The sequence below is a fragment of the Pezoporus wallicus genome, unplaced genomic scaffold (assembly GCF_028554395.1).
Source record: "Pezoporus wallicus isolate ANWC-B61680 ecotype Strahan unplaced genomic scaffold, APGP_CSIRO_Pwel_v1 contig_8108, whole genome shotgun sequence".
NCBI classification, from domain to species: Eukaryota; Metazoa; Chordata; class Aves; order Psittaciformes; family Psittacidae; genus Pezoporus; species Pezoporus wallicus.
The window spans coordinates 908,290-924,504 of NW_026638088.1; the positions used below are offsets into that span (position 1 = coordinate 908,290).

Genomic DNA, 16,215 nt, shown 5'->3' on the forward strand with positions numbered 1-16,215 from the left:
CATTCAGTTCAATGTAGTTTCTTATATGTAACCACATGGAACAAACAACGCCAAAACAGCTATCCTAGGGCAGCGGAGCTGTACCAATTTACACTGGATCCAGGATCTGTCCCAGTGTATAGTTCCTTCATTCACTTTATTAGATCATGTTTGCCAGCAACTACAAAGTACTAATGGGTGCGTAAAGCTATTCCGTACCTGTTGATTGCCAAGGCAGCTGTGCAACCACAATGAAATGGGAGGAAGTGAAGCAAGGAACCCTACCATTAGAAGTAAACCTGAATCAATACAAAGAAGACTCAAGCACTTGGCACGTATGGCTGAATTCTTACAAAGTATAAATGGTATCAAAGCATGCTTTTAGCACAATACTGCCTAGCAATGCTTAAATAAATCAGTTTCTATCTTACCAAACTGCATTCTTTGCATTTATCATAGAATCATAGAATAATTAGGGTTGGAAAGGACCTTAAGATCGTCCAGTTCCAACCCCCCTGCCATGGGTAAGGACACTTCACACTAAACCATGTTGCCCAAGGCTCTGTCCAGCCTGGCTTTGAACACTACCAGGGATGGAGCATTCAAAACTTCCCTGGGCAACCCATTCCAGTGCCTCACCACCCTCACAGGAAAGAGCTTCCTCCTTACATCCAATCTAAACTTCCCCTGTTTAAGTTTGACCCCATTCCCTCTTGTGCTATCACTACAGTCCCTAATGAAGAGTCCCTCCCCAGCATCCCTATAGGCCCCCCCTTCAGATACTGGAAGGCTGCTATGAGGTCTCCACGCAGCCTCCTCTTCTCCAGGCTGAACAGCCCCAACTTTCTCAGCCTATCAGCTGAATTAGAGCCTATCTAATTGCTCTAATGCAAAACAAAGTCAATCTTCAAGAGGCTGAAGATGAACAAACATAGTGAGGTTCAGAGGAAGTTTGGCTTTCTCTCAAGGAACTACAGAGCTATTTCTGTCTTCTCACTAGGTTCAGTGCTGGTTTACTTTGATGGCTCAGACAGAATCACCAGGCCTGGTAGCGAATATCCAGCTCTTCTTTGTGTTGCTCCTGCTTCTGAGACAACCTGCACAAAGTAACAGTACGGACGCAAGAAGTGGAATTTCCCCAAGATGTTACACTTGCCTGAGTAGCTGTTATTGCCAGGTGCAGCAGCCAGGATATCCATTTACTCACTGCGCAAATTTTAGCGAGCGCGATACAAAAGCGAAGGCAGCCTTATCATTACCTGCTTGTTTTCATTTGGGAAAGCTGCTTCCCCTCACCTCCTTTAAGCATCTACTAACGCCCTTTTTTATTGCAGTTTATCTTGAAAATTAATCATCATAAATTTACAAACATTTCCTCGCCGATCTGTCAGGTCTGTAGTGCTGTTTCATTTATTACAAGGCCGCATGACGCATCGGAGCTCTGTATTTGAACATGACATATTTTCACTTTGTTTTGATACCACATTCGGAAATTGCTCCTATCAATCTTTCCCGGGAGCCAAAACTCAACCGCCTTGTTCACTGAAACATTAAATGCCAAGTCACACAGATGAATAAAAGCACTGGCAAGGTGCAAACATTTGCAGAAGTTTCCCGTTGAAAGGGTCTATAGGAGACAATCCACAGTCAGCAGCAAACCCAATTATTCCTAATCGGTTTGGTCACCAGATCACACTGAGAGTTAAACGATTTCATAAACGGGCTGGTCTTTGAGTAGGATTTTGTAAGTGCTCGCAGTTCCGATCTCCAATAACTACTGCAACTCAGACTTGGCTTATGTATTATTTAAGACCCAGGATTTCCTGCATCGTTCTCTCACAAGGAGTGCAAACCCCAAACAAACAGACCATATACTTACATTCCCCATAATGCATCATTTTCTCTCTAAACAGTGGCAGCAAACAGGCACATCCAATACTGTATTACTTTCTTCTCTCATTCATGACGGTGTCACACACAGGTTCTTTGATTCTGAAAAAGAAGCATTTCCCAGGTTCTAAGGATAGAGGTACCCCAACCAATCCATCATGCTTTGTGTGCTAATGATAGACTCATGCATAAGAGGCACCAGAAGCAGTCAGAGGCAGCAGGCATGAAAAGGAGTGAATCAACTGTCAAGGGTTGTGATCTGAAGGACTGCAAGGCTGTGATTAGAATTTTCAATCAGGACTTCCACAATTCATCACACTACAAGGGAAGGGGGGGAACATATTTCTTCATCAGCCCTTTTGCTATTGGCATAGCAAGTTCTAGGGCATTAAAAAAAGGAAATCTTACACTTACAAGCAGGCACTCTTCAGGGAGTGGAGAGTAAAAGATTTTCTGGCACTGCATGGCTACTACTTCTTGCCTGCATATTCAAAGCTGAAGCAAGATTATTTGCAGCACAGCCTTTTGTTCTGAGAAAGAAAACACTGCTCCTCCTCTCTCTCCTCTTGCAGGGATACTTACATACTTGCAGGTATACTTATATATACTATATAGACACCTGAGCAAGTAACCTGGAAACCTTCGACTGTTGTCTTTAGGGATATGAAATGGAATAAAACCCACCAGGAATCCTTCATCAGACTTTGATAACACACTCTGGCACTTCAGAAAATAAAAAGGCAGAGCTCTTCACAAGGGAAGTATTCTCCTAACCCTTATGAAATCACCTGCAGCACTTGACAGGCTGCATGGAGTCATGTTTTCAGAATGTAAAAGGGACCAGCAGGATGACTGAGTGCATAAGCTCAGAGTAATCAAACACACAGTCTAACTTGGTTTTCCTTACGCTATTTGTTTGCCTTGCTACTACCTCGACTGACTCGCCAAAGAAAAAGTCAATCCCACAACTCAGCAGCCTCAAACAGGCCTTGGAGCTGGGCTGGTTCCATAGCTCTGCTATAGCTTCCCTTTGAAGCCACCAGAAAGCCACAAAAGCTCTTCAAGCATTTTGCTGCTTCTTTCCTCCCCACCTATGAAGTATACCAACCCTATCTCTCCGAACACTGATTTCACAAGAACTCGTTCACAAAGAAATGCTGCCTCAGGAAGCAATCCTCCCAGAGATATACCTGCCCAGCATTAGGAACTGGGTATGGAGACTTGAACCAAGTGCCACAAGGGAACAAGGGGTTTGTGCGTGTCAATGTCACTGCGGAGTCTTTGTCCCAAAACCCAGACCCAGGCAGATTAGACATTTATTGAAATATATGAATGAAGCATTATTTCAAAAGGCAATTTTCATGTTAAACGATGAATAATGAACAGTAAAGACAGTTCTTATTTGCATAATTAATGTTTCAGCTATTGATATTCCTTCAGAGGGTCACTAGCATTTTTTCTCCGAGTTAATTAATTAATAAAGCAACCCCTTTTATGTAAGCAATTGTAATCACTTTTAATGCTCAAAGGTATGTAAAGTATCTGTCACTTCTATTTTTATGTTGCAATCCTAATGACACAATGATCGTTTGCATAAATATAAACACTGAATGGGTCCATTTAACTCCTGACTAGAAAGAAATCCTTTGAAATTAAGAGGATAGAAATACGTAAATCACGGCCAAACGTGGCAATAGGAGCAAGAGCACCTTTGGGTTTACATCACAACAATCATATTTTCCTTATCACAAATCACAGCTTTGAGACAATGTACTGCTAATGGTGCAAATCTGTCCTCTCTTTAGCCGAAGACTGCTCTGAGGAGACAGAATAATTTGGGGAAGAATAGATGCTTATGAGGAAACAAATAGGATCTAGAAAACTGTTAGCAAACAAAAAGCCTTCCACACTCAATACTTTACAGGTAATACAGAACTTGTTCTTTTTCCATTAAGAAAAACACAAATAAATCCCACAAACAGAAGCCTGATCCTATAAAAGCCTGCCACAGAAAGACTTAGGGCCTGTGGCAAGTCTTACTCAAGTCAGGTGGGATGGTTACTTTGCTCATCAGCCAGAGCTTACATGCAGCACATAATTCAACCTGGCAAAGTATGTGGTGCTTGAAGCAGGTAGGAAAGCTAAGAGGTTATAGCATCTGTGAAAACTGCTCCCCCTTTCCTCCCTTTAAAGACAGTACCGAGTGACCAGATTCAGAACAATATCACAAACATCTTGTTCCACAAGCTAGTTTAAAAGCTGCACAGCCTGCCTGTGAGTTATTGTCTCACAAGTCAATCACTACAGATTCGTGTCTGTAAATCTCAGTTTTGCTCCATTCATATTCTATCCAAAACGCCTCTGCAAAAACCATTTTAGAGGCCTCTTTCATCATGTCTCTCCTTGATGGGGGAGAATGAATACCAGGGTTCCCATTTTTATCACATGTAATGCTTTTAAACCACTAATAACTTGTACTCATCCCATTTCTGACCCTCTCTATCTACATCACCACACTTTCCTGCCAAACAAGCATCTTCAAGGGGGGTGGTTCCAGGCTGCCCCCCTAAAGCAGTGCCACACAGTGCTCCAAAGCCAATTCTTTGTTGTTAGAATATCACTTTGAATACATCTTTTTATGGTGTGATTTAATGAAAGAGAAAGGAAGGGATAGAAGATGTCGATATCAAAGAACTGGCATTACTGACAAGTTGATAAACAGAGACCCATCATTCTGGTATTTCAGAAAATTGCTACTGTCTCTACTATCAAGCATTGTAAAATGTAATTTAGGTTTATTTTCTGTGTTATACAGTGCCTAATACCACTGGGGAAAACCAAAGGGTAAGAGGGCCCCAATGCACCTCCACAGCTCTGAGGAACTGGATGGCAATATAGATAATAAATGCTATTATTTGTGTTGTGCACTCATCTGCACTATATCAGCTGCTAAAACCTTGCAAATATTCCAGACATCAAGAATCATTTCAACCTGTTTTCAGACTGTAAATCTCAAATCTGACCTCCATCCAAGAGATTATAACAAAATGTGAAATAACCTAAGTATTGCAAGTCATTTCACAGAAAATGGAAATAGATACTGTAGGAAAAACACATTCCAGACTTGAATATTCGTTCTTTCATGTAACCCTTATATCCATATTCTTCCAGGGACCTATTTGATCTCTCTCTCAGCAAGCAGACCTCACAGAATTTGTAGCCACTGCAGATCTTTTTAGCCAGTTGTGCATTTAACTGGTAGTTCTAGCAAATGGTATTCAAAACATACAGGAGTAAGAATTGCAGCCACTAAGGAGATTAGGAATAGAACACTCAGGTAGTCTCTTCTGTATTTCTCAGTAATTACTCACAGCCAAGGAGCATAATAGACATCTGCTTCTTCACTGTCTCACTTCTAAAGGATCGATGTGGTGCAAACAGAAGCACTGCAAGACTTAATAGCAAGTTTTAACTGATTCTTATGAGACAAGTCTCCTCAACAGCTTTCTCCCAGGCCTTTCTCCCACCCTAAATAGATGCTATTAGTGTATATTTGTGTCTTTTTGTCAAAATCATACTTACTAAACACAAAGAACCTAGAGAAGATACAAATGAAATTCTAGATTAACAAAGCCCTGTTAAATCAAGTTAGCAATTTTATCTCCAGGGCTAACAATCTGGCTTGCAGTAGTGGGCTAAATAATGCAGTCCAACACAATAAGAATAGATCTGTATTCAGATGGAATGGACTGTTAGCTCAGAAAAGAGGCAGGAGGGAAAAGAAATGCGGAGGTAGCTGTTTCCTGCCCACAGCACACTTCCTCCATCTTCCAACACTACCATGATCATACATCTATCACCATATCTTGCACATTCCCTATGAAAGAGACAAAACAGCTCTCAAAATCTGTGTCTTATGGGTGTCATCAAAAGAAATACCAGTTCATCCGGATGTAGCACATCTAACACACATAAAGGAGAAATCAGTGCCATTAAAAAGTGGGGCTTCTCCTTTGCCATCCAGCCACTGCAAGAGTAAGGGCTGGTTTATCATTTCATACCATAGATACCTTCACTTCCCCAGAGTGCATTTAGCAGCAAGCCTGAAATTCTCCTCTGACCAAGAGACAAGTCGTATTTTCTACCTCTGTAGCTGCACCTTCAGCCATGCAGTGTTCAATGAGACAGCAAAGCATTTCTCTATTGTAAGCACTGAAAGCTTCTCTTCAAGCAGTTCTGTTTCTTTATATGGAGCCACATTTTCATCAAATTCCAGTGCATACATCTGATGAAACTGCTTCAAAACCTCAGGATTTAGGTCAGAAACAGAACAGGAAATGTAGGGTAGGTTATAGTGGGCTTTCTAGGGAATACTCCATTAAAGCAGTTTCTTGATAGGTAAGGTATCTTTCTCGCTGTAAAAGCAATGATTGTTGAGCACAGATTTTCAGTGGGCTCTGGAGGTTTAAAGTCTTAAAAGACCTAATTTCATTCAAAATTATCTGCTTGCTTCCTCTGGCTTTTGTATCTGTACGAGTTCAGATAGAAGACAGAATTGGGCAAAAGAAGTGATGATAAAACATTAGCAAAAGAACTTTGGTTGAATTTTCTACATTGTACAAACACCTTTTCTGTATCTTATAAATGCTGTCAAATCTGCTATAGAATATTTATTATTTTGGCAATCTAAAAAGGAATTTGTCCTTTTTATTTTTTAGATTATAAAGCAGCACTTCAAGGTAAGAAAAAATATTGAATGGATGAAGTCCAGCTTTGGAGGGAAGAAATGTAAAATAACATGATTTTTACTGCATCAAATTGGGCAATGAAAACTTCAATGTATCTGTTCCAATCTCAGGTATAGCTATGAATACTTTTAAAACAGAGATATAATATTCCACCAACATTTTTACTCCAAGTTTCAATTTGTACTCCAAAAAGGATCCATTTTCATAGATATTCATATCATCTGCTCTAGTCCAATTAATTTGTTAGCTGACTTGTATTCCAGCTTAAGCAATCTGCAATATCAACATCCTGGATACAGTTTAAAACTTCACAGTTATCTATAACTAACTAGACAGACAACAAAGAATTTCTAACACCCAGCATTGTAATCCCACATCTGGCTTCTTTTGCAACGAAAACCCTGCAAGTGAAAGGATTTCAGGTTCATCCTTCATGCTACCTTTTCAGGACATGCTGAACATCCCAAGCTTCACAAAGTCACTGTGCAGTGTGGATGACAAGACAGAGTCTAGTGGGGTTTTTCTCCTTTCTCAAGATTTCCACTCATATATATGACCTCCACGGTTTAACTGATGACTATTCAGTGCATCAGTTACGAAAAACAGCCATTCTCATTTCCTTTACACTCCTCCTCAAAGAAATAAATCAGTATCTTGACTGATTGAAACACTTAACTGCCAGTCATTCTGCTTTGTCCCTGCGCTGCCTCACCCCAGCCTGCATGAACTCAAGAGATGCAGAGCAGTGATTAAATTGTAACATGGAGCACTGAGACCAATAACTAAGTGAGCAGTTATAAACAAATAACACAGTTCTTCATAATTCAGTGAAACACGTTACTTGATTCTGTGTGTGTTTTGGAAAGCCAGTCAAAGCAGCAGTGCTTTTACACTAATGCAATAACATTACTGTTTAATGGTGGAAAGCACAGGAGAGCAATATATGGCCTACAAATAAGAGTAAAATGTGCAAGCTTAACAATACAAGTTATCTCCCTTATAAGTTACCTAGGCAGTGCTTTTATTATGAGAGATCCATTGTTTCCTGATCTGCAAATTACTTCCTGACTCTATTAACTATAATGGAAGAGATGTATTTTTCAGTCTTATTCTCTGAAAGAAACCAACACCACAATAAATCAGCCTAAGCAGGTGAGTCTAAAGGAAACAAGGCAAAGGTATTTCAAGTATGCAATCACTGGCTCCCAATAACTCTAAAGGACTTTTTCGAAGGTGGGAGCAAAGAGATGAAACGATTTAAGTGTAAATTACACAATAATAGGACAATTCTGGAGTATTACCATGCATGTGAGGGATTCTTAAAGATCACGTAGGATTTTTCTAGCCTTATTTCAAGCACCTCCAGGGAAACAAATTCTGCAATGCTCTGTAGGAGATAAAGAACAACCTGAGATATTAAAAGACGCGGATATAATTCCATGAACTACAAGCTTTCTTTGTAACTCAGATACCTTAAAGTGAACAACACTTCTATCACAGTCCTTGCCTTTCATATGTTTTTGAAGGATGACATCTCCACTTATTGGCTTAGCATTTGCATATCTTGAATTCTCTTGGATAGTATTACTCCTCTGCAAGAGGAGTATATCTTATTCACATATATTCCCTATCCGTAAATTCCAACACCCCATCCTAAACTCATTCACCCAAGCAAAATGCTTCAGAAATGTATAGCCATTATACATTCAGAAATGTATAGCCATTATGATTTCCCTGAATACAAAAGACAGAGTTGGAGATACTTTTATACGCTCCCGAAAACTGAAGTCAAAAGTCAACACTGGTATTATGTGGCAGAAGATACATCTGCCATATTCTTGCTAGTGACATACCAATTGCTGTGAAATAAGTCACAGCTGAATCACCACAAGGTAGTTTGGTAGCATCACAACTGTGAAACAAGTAAAAGAAGCAAGGCATCTGGATCTGCCCCAGTGCTGTGACTGCACGTACTGCATCCCTCCTCCTGCAGAAGCTCTCAATCGCTTCCCAAGTGTAAGAGTTCATCAAGCTGGTTTCATTTCCTCACACTTCAAATCTTCTTCTTCTCATCAAAACCCAAACACCAGCACAGTTTAAGTTCTGTTCTTTGCAGTCAACAGGAGTCAACAGGACTCTTGGTAGTGAGGACTTCTGCACTCTACACCTCACAGGAGTCATCAGCTGTAATGCTTGCTCTCAAAGTACTCAGTGTCACATGTGCTGAGAGGAGGCAGGAGGCTTCCCCATGATTGTTTCAGTCGGATGATCAGACACAGAGTGTACACAACACACTCTTCCAATGGCCCCTTAAATCTTTGATCTCCAGGTCACATGTTTCACTGAAAAGGATGAACAATTTATTTATGATGCTGCTATGAACAGTAACTTTGCTAAATAATCCCTTAAAACAAGTTACCTATTTAAGTTTTCTCCACTCCGAGCTAAAGCAGGACCCTAAGGTTGCCTGGCACTTCCCACTGTAAGAGTCTCAACTGCTTGCAACTTTGCCAGATTTTTATCTCTTCAGGCTACAATTTTACACATCTATGCCTGCTTCAGGGTGATTTCCAGGACATAAGAGAAGAGGAATGGGTTGAATCACTTCCAAGATTTAGACTGCAGGAAAACCTTGTGTTTTGACCATGTTAAATAATTACTATGAACTTACATTTGAAAAGCTTTCTGAGTTTGAAACCTGGGAGTAAGATTTGGTCTTCGCATTGCTGATGTTTCTCTTGCTAATCCTAAAAAAAAAAAACCCAAACCCCAACAGACCCAACAAAAAAAAAAACAAACAACAAAACAAATAAACTAAACCTCTACAAAATTGCAACCCCCAAAATGAAAAGCAAAATTACCTAAAATAAAAAACATCAGATTTTACACTTGTCCAGGGATGACTCCTTTATATGAAACGAGTACACTTTCCTGTACAGTATCACACCCCCTGCAGCCTCCAGAAGGAACCAAAATGTGCATGCACATCCCTACAAGCATCCCTGGAAAATGGGCTTCTCCCTATAGTAACTGCTCTGAACTGAAATTACACAAAGCAGTAGAACCGACAGCAAGAGGTTTCTCTTTCCACTACAGCACCCAGCAAGCTGAGGAATTTGAATGCAGAAGGTACAAATATCAGACCAGAGAAGAGATGAATAGATTTTGATGTGAAGTCTTGTATCACCAGCACCACAAAAGAAGAATTTGTAACTGCTGTTTAATAATGGAGGAGTTGGGATTTTAGTCTGGGAGTCAAGAGGTAAACTCGGCTTCAGTGAGTAGGAAGATTAGAGTGAATGGAGGTCTGTAAGAGAGGTGCTGCATTCAGATAAGGAGCAAGGATGAAAGGAGAGCTAACTCCAGGAAACTAGGATTAAGAACTAACATGAAGAGAATGCATCTCATTTGCCTCTATTTAGGGTCACAAAAATCACAGCAGAAGCTGCTGCCACAGCTATTCCATGAAACCCAGCGGTGTAACCCTGTCCATAGGCAGGACAAAAAAATCTGATCTTGATGATGCCCGTGGATCTCAACACAGTGTGACTCTATTTCCCCCCGCCCAAATCAAAACAGGAGTTGTATTTTACTTACTGTGTTAAAAGCAAGGTCACCCAACCATTACTGCTGTGCCTCCTGTTGAATACTGCAAGCTGAATTATTTCAAACACTTAATTTCATTAGACAAATTTTCTAAGATGACATAAATTAGGGCATATGGTTCATAATATTTTCATTTCCTTTCCCTGTAACCCATTTCACTAGTTTTACACTTCATCAATTTAAGCATTATTGCTAATATGTAACATTTGAACTCTGCCACAAGAGAAAAAAAAGACCTAAATGTCTATTAGAGAGCTATGATGGCCATTTCAGAAAGTAGCGCTACATTTTCTACCTACATTCAAGACGCATGAAAGCAATGAAGTCAGAAGGAAACGCAGAGCTTACAGGCCTACAGGTTTCTGTGCAGAGCAAAAGCTTCCTCAATGCTCACTTGGGTACAAGGAAAAACTGAATCCCTGTCTGTAAGACTTACAGCTACACAACAACAGCATTAAACTAGAGTATGAAAGCGTCTGTTTTACTATGGCATAAAACCAAGGGCAAGTGACAATTTTTACATAAACCATATCACATTCCTATACACAACTGAATTAACAATAACATATGAAGATTACCTACTGGCAGGAAGAGCATCTCCTATCAACACCAGAAAAGCTGACTGCTGACATTAGTTAATGTCAGAGAAGCTGTTTTCTACCCAAATCTATGTATGGAAATGTGACAAATCTTTCAAACATCAACAGGTGCCAGAAAATCATGCAAGAACAAAAGAAAAGAAGAAACACGTGGAAAAGCTTCCACAAATACGAAAGAGGCTGAAGTCTCCATTGCAATGCATATGTTTATTAATGCATATTACAATGTCATATGCCTGACCTACAGTCATTGCAAAGGTTTACAGGGGACTATCTTTGTGAGTTTGTGAAATCCACTTCTTCAAAATAAGCAAGATACAACCTGTAGAAGAATTCTTAACACAGGACAGCAACGTATTAGTGTCTTAAAAGCATCGGTGAGCAAACAAAATCAGCACAAGAGGGTATTGATGTCTGATATTTGAATGCTAGAAAGATAAAAGCCTACAAACTACAAAAAGACTGGGCTCTTCAGAAGAAGAATACATAACATATTCATCTACATATACACATGCTCCTGAAGAACTGGGCCAGCAGATAAAACCTTTGATAACACCAAAACTAAAAGGCATCCCACTACAGCCTATTAACAGACCATTACACTGCTTCACAACTGCGTAGTTAAGTATACAATTACTCAGCGACTAGAAACGGAGACCTTAGGCATGAACACATTATACCTACAGCAGCAACTGTTTCTTTTCTGTAAAGAGACTCCTTCCTAAGCTGTTTTTCACATTGCATGTGTGAAGTATTATTTGGTACACTGTAACACAGCTTCTAAGGCTATAACGGCCAAATGTAACAGGCTGCTTTAAGTTTAAAATGGTAACCTTGGAGGTGGAAGGGTCAATAAGACTGATTTCTAGGTGCCAAAAGTCAAGCGTTCCTCTTCCTAAATATGATATATTGTTATGAAACTGTAAAACATATTCTGTTAGTGATTCCTACTTTAATAGAAAAGCTTTTATGTATCACATGTATTACATATGTAACATACATTAAGATCACTTCCCGACGCTTTAAAATAGTCTTTAAAGAAGAGAACAAGCATCCTTGACTCATTCAGGCAAAACGGGCACATACCACAACCAGGCTCCTATGCTCGCAAGCACTCAGTTCTCCTGCACTTAATTCAATGCTCCACAGGTAAGTTAGACCCTCTCCCTCCTGAAGTAGAGATTTACACAGTATTTGCTCCTCAGAATGAGTGACCGTAACTCCTTTAGCTCCAACCTCTTTCCACAGCAATGCTGACATACTGAGCTGCGGCACCGTGATTTATCCGTTTCCTTCTCATATCACTGGGCAGAGATGCATTAAGAATCATTACAAGTTATTGCAAGCATCTCATCAAAATGTTACACTAGAATTCTTAATCTAAAGGAAATTTGGTTTTAAAAAAAAACACTTTGTGAATTCTACTATGAACTGCAAGGTATTTCAGTCTCCCATGTCTAGTTCTCAAGCTTCTATTACAACAATAAAGAATATATGCAACAGATTTATACTTAGAAGAACTTTATTCTTCTACTTGCATCATCCTTATAAATTGGTCTCCTATTAATTAGCTATTTGATCTCAATATACTGGAATCAGCACAAAAAATACATTGTTCTCCATACTGCTCTGCAACATATCTGCTTGTCTTCTGCTAAAAGCTTCTCTTGAAAGCGCTATTATTAATTGTCAAGCATTGGAGCTGTTCCTCCAGACATCATCCCCTATACAGGCAGACAAGATCTTCTCCACTTTCTGCAAGGACAAGCTAAAGTACATCTGAACACACAATTCATTCTATTTAGCACTATGCTCTCATTAATGTGTCCAATGTAGCCAACTTCTTACAGCAAGCAATTGCTGGAACAATTAGGACTCCCATAAGGACTTAACAAGATTAATATACACTATATCATCATGTCTGCATCTTATCTCTTGCAGTGATACTACAAGGTTAAGGATGCAGTCCAACAGAACCACATCAGCAATGACCAAAGCCTCTGTTAACACTCTAACTCCAGGCTGAACTTTCTTCCCATTTTATTAATGTGAAAACTTGAGAACTATTACAAACTACTACTTCATGATTATAACTTGAAGCTGCTCTTTTTACCTTACACCTGCAATATTCATATCTGAAATGGGAAAGAATCCTCAGGAATCCTGGTTCCAGTTTGTTTGCATACAGAACAGTAACTTTACACTGATCTCTAGACTGATTTTTGGAGAAGTAACCATACATACCCTAATTGCTTAGAAACCAGCACAATTCCTGGGGGTTTCTTGACACCTCCTTCTCCTAACAAATCAAACCCTAGATAGTCTTGGAAAAATCCAGAGTTAAGTCTCTCTCGTGAAAATATATGTCCACATATGAAAAAAAATACAGTCCCTATTATTCACCATAAGAGTACTCCTCTTTAATAAATAGGTAAATTTAAAAACCACTGTGAAGCAGCCAAAGATAATACAACATAGTCTATCACAATGAGGAAAACAAACCAAAACTCAGTTAGTCCATTACAGACATTCAAATTGATACTTGTCATAGCTTAACCCCAGCCAGCAACTAAGTACCACACAGCCACTCAATCACTCACTCGCTCCTCTTCCTCTTCCATCTATCCCGTCCCGTGTCCGTTCCAACCCCCCCCAACAAATAATAGGAGAGAGAGAGAGAGAGAAATAAAACATGAGACAAGTGATGTCCAATGTAATTGTTCACCACACACAAACCAATGCCCAGCCTGTCCCCAAGCACTGACCTGCTGCTCCCAGCCAGCTCCCCCCAGTTTACATACTGGGCATGATGTTCTATGGGATGGAATATCCCTTTGGCTAGCTGGGGCCATGCGTCCTGTTTCTGCTCCTGTGTCCCCCCTCACTAGCAGAGCATGAGATGCTGAAAAACCCCTGACTTAGGGTAAGCATTACTGAGCAACAACTGCAACATTGGTGTGCTATCAGCATTGTTCTCATACTAAACCCAAACCACAGCACTGAACTGGCTACTAGAAAGAAATAAACATTATCCAGCTGAAATCAGGACAATATTATAGCTTCTTTACTTATTGTTTATGTGCAAATTATGTACACGCTCCCAGATACTAACACCATGTTCATCAAGATGATTTATTCTTGTGTTACTGGATCCACAAAACAAATGACATTTACCTGTACTATTTTCCTTCTCTGCACTGCACACTTCTTCCCATCTCGACCTAAAAGTTCCATCTAAAAATACTGATTAGCGGAATCAGCCACTCACAGTGTTTCCGGGTCACTTGCAATCTGTTCTTTGAACTAAAGATGCTCTTTGCAATAAAGAACAGAGTTAGTTGCCTACACAGGCTTGAGCAGCATTCTGACATTTGAAACACATGATCCGCTCCCCTGGATTTCTGCTGTCTGGAAAAAGCAAGGCAACTAGAGTTCAGTGACTGGGAATAGGATTCTTCTCACCTAAATTTCAGCTGTCAGGACTGGGCATCTTATAGAAGTTAATGAACTAGGCTTCTTTTACAAAGAACAGTGAGTGACAGAACCATCCCATAGAGAGTCCTCTCCCTGCCATCTCTTCGCCTTATCCAAGAGCCCAACAGAATAAATTATGCAAGAAGGAAACATGAGAAAGGCTACCCTCAAAAGGGATAAACGCAAGTGAGTAACCTGCTGATCAACAGCCCTGCCACAAAGACTGAAGCTGCAAACAGAGCTCCGTTATGAAAACCACTCGCTGCTCTTTGTCAAGCCCAAAACTGGGAGTGCTGAAGTCTCAGACCTGTTTTGCAGCTGTGGCAGAGTTATTTTTCCAGTGTTGTTTCGCAGCATAAAGAGGATTTCATGTCCTCTCCAGGACCATCCTGCGCTGAGATCCAGAAACCAAAGCTTGGCACAGTGGGATTCGCTCAATAACAATTCTCACTTTTCTCTGAGGATCTGTGTGCACCAAAATCAATTAGCATTTCCTACACACGTAACATAGCAACAGCGGACAAGCCCTCATTTGATGTAAATCAGTGTAGTTCTTCCCATTGGAAAGAACTTTACCAAATTTCATCAGCTGTAACTCTCACACAGTGCTTTTGAATAGCTCGATCAAGCACTAGGGAGCTAAGGATCATAAAATCTGAGTGCCAGGAACAGTAAGTGGTCAATTCAATTTGTTATCCTCTTTAGGACTTCTCAAAGATTTTATTTCTCTTGTTTACAGAAGGAAGAAAAATGGGCCTGAATATATGAAAACCATCACACGGGGATGGTGGGCGGAAAACTGTCCTGAAGCCATAACGTGAGATTTAATTACTTCAGAACAAAGGAAACCCACCATAAAATAACCTTTATTAAACCCACTGATGTTTCTTTACTGTTTTTAAACTTGAGCAAACTGCCAACACGCTGTGCAAAGCAGCTCTTCCTGTTGATTTGTTTTGTATTAATTATAGTGTAATTAAAAAGGAGGGGGTGCCTTTGTCTCAATCAACTACCAGGTGTACTAAAACAATGAACAGGAGCATTAACATTTTCAGATGATGTTACTGAGGTACATTGGCCAAGTTTAAAAATGTATGCACATTTAGGGAAGAAAATCCTTTATTATGTTGAAAAAGGAGGGGGAAATATATCCATCTGCTGGGAAGGCCCTTGATATTAGTGGTAGAGCTGCTACAGTTAAGACACGAACACCTAACAGGTCATCTAATCTTGCCATTAAAAGGTTTGAATTTGCTAATATGCCTCAGAGCTTGAAGAAGACTGACATAAAAGGCAGTAACAATAAAACTAACTGGGTATTTTGCTACATAAAGGAATGAAAAAGAAAATTGAAAGATTAATAAAATATTCACCACGGTTACTGTTGATGAACTAAAGAGCACTGCAATTGCCTGATTATCTGCTGGACCGCATTAAAGTTTAAAACTATTTTGCTTTTTACCTAATTACCTTTATGCTTGGTTTAATCATGTAGGTGGCTGGAAATTCCAGCCTTGAATTCTCTCTTACAGCAATATGCTGAAGTCCAAGTTATCAGTGCACTGGCAGCCCGTTACCATTAACTTAAAGAGCTAGTAAAGATCAAGGAAGCAGAATCTCCTGCATCACCACAGCCACAAGCAGAATATATATTAAAAATTATCTGATTAGTAAAGGCTATACAAGGAAACCAAAAAGACTGAAATTCTTCATAGATGCTGACTACCTGTTACAATACCCACCATCCTAAACACAGAGAAAGTTTCTCTTCCCTCCCATCAATCCTGACAGATTACTGTGAGAGAGAATCAAAGGAAAGGTATGAACCAGATAAGGACACAACTCATGTGACCTACTACATGTTAAGCTGGCAAAAAGCACATGCCAACTGAACTGTTACGGCCAGTCTCCAGGCAGAG

The 16,215-nt window shown here is 39.9% G+C and overlaps 1 protein-coding gene across 15 annotated transcripts in view; it reads right to left on the reverse strand.

Moving 5' to 3' along the window:
• Positions 1 to 16,215, reverse strand: part of DAB1 (DAB adaptor protein 1) — a 477,594-nt gene that overhangs the window by 147,994 nt on the left and 313,385 nt on the right. The window contains exon 3 of one of the 15 annotated variants that reach the window (XM_057409281.1): positions 1,859 to 1,971. The exons of the other annotated variants lie outside the window; for them this stretch is intronic. The gene's annotated coding sequence lies outside the window, so the exon portion shown is untranslated. The remainder of the gene's footprint in view (positions 1 to 1,858; positions 1,972 to 16,215) is intronic. 15 annotated transcript variants of the gene reach the window in all.